The following is a 1,580-nucleotide window of genomic DNA, read 5'->3' as shown; positions in this document are numbered from 1 at the left end:
TTAACAAGTGTCCTGGGGCAGTGATCAACCTCTCTGACCTTTAGTCTCTTTATCTGTAGGATGGGATGATAATGCCTTTCTCTAAGACGTGTCAGGAAGATCCCATGAGATATTGTTGTGGTGACTGCAAAGTGTTTAGTACATTGCCTGGCATGATAAATCTTAAACATGAATGCTGGGGCTGGACTTGGGTGACTCACGCCTGTAATCCCAGCATTTTGGGAGCACAGGTGGGAGAATTGCTTGAGACCAGCCTGGGCAACATAGTGAGACCCTGTCTATAATAAACAAACAAATAAATAAATAAAAATGCTGAAAAGCCTTCTTGACGGTTATTATCAAGGTCTGTCTTGGGAGGTCCTAGAATAAGAGACTGACTATGAGTGAGGCATTGCAGGCCAGATCACAAAGTGACAGGAGGCATGAGGTGAGCCTGGCGATGATGGCAGCTATCTTCTTATGACATTAATTCCCCAAGAAGTTCTCTACTCCCAAATTCTATGTTCTCCCTGTTTTGATCACAACTTAAAGAAACCCTAAGCCTGAGATGGGAGCAGTGATAATAGGTTCCACAAGCCTGATTTATACCTGGAGCTCACAACAGTGCTGTGGCGGGCTGTTCTGTCTGTGTGGAACAGCCCTGTCCCCCTCTCCAGGAGGCACCAGGGCATAGCTTGGGGTACCACTAAAAAGCAAATTCATAAAGACAGAAAGTATAATACAGATTACCAGGGACTAAGGGGAGGGGATAACAGGGAGTTATTTTTTAATGGGTACAGAGTTTCTGTTTGAGATGATGAAAAAGTTCTGGAAATGGATAGTGATGGTTGGATAACATTGTAATGCCACCAAATTGTACACTTAAAAATGGTTAAAATTGTGGGGCGCAGTGGCTCACACCTGTAATCCCAGCACTTTGGGAGGCCAAGGCAGGTGGCTCACATGAGGTTGGGAGTTCAAGACCAGCCTGACCAACACGGTGAAACCCCGACTCTACTAAATACAGAACATTAGCCGAGTGTGGTGGTGCACCCCTATAATCCCCGCTACTTGAGAGGCTGAGATAGGAGAATAGCTTGAACTCGGGAGGCAGAGCTTGCAGTGAGCAGAGATTGTACCACTGCACTCCAGCCTGGGCAACAAGAGTGAAACTCTGTCTCAAAAAAAATAAAAATAAATAAATGGTTAAAATGGTCAATTTTATGTTATGTATAGAAACATATGTGTATGCATATACACATTTTTCTCAAGTGCATGTAGATCATTCTCCAGGGTAGACCATCTGTTAGGCCACAAAAGAAGTCTTAATACATTTTAAAAGACTGAATTATCATACAACATATCTTTTATGAATACAATGGAATAAAAGTAAGAATGAATCACAGAAAGAAAACTGAAAAAGTCACAACTATGTGGAAATTAAACTTACTCTTTTTTTTTTTTTTTTTTTGAGATGGAGTTGCCCTCTTGTTGCCCAGGTTGAAATGCAATGGCGTGATCTCCGCTCACTGCAACCTCCGCCTCCTGGGTTCAAGCAATTCTCCTGCCTCAGCCTCCTGAGTAGCTGGGATTACAAGCAT

This window comes from Mandrillus leucophaeus, unplaced genomic scaffold, assembly GCF_000951045.1.
Source record: "Mandrillus leucophaeus isolate KB7577 unplaced genomic scaffold, Mleu.le_1.0 Scaffold737, whole genome shotgun sequence".
Classification (NCBI taxonomy): domain Eukaryota; kingdom Metazoa; phylum Chordata; class Mammalia; order Primates; family Cercopithecidae; genus Mandrillus; species Mandrillus leucophaeus.
The sequence above is the reverse complement of the archived record's forward strand: the minus strand, read 5'-3'. Positions refer to the sequence as shown.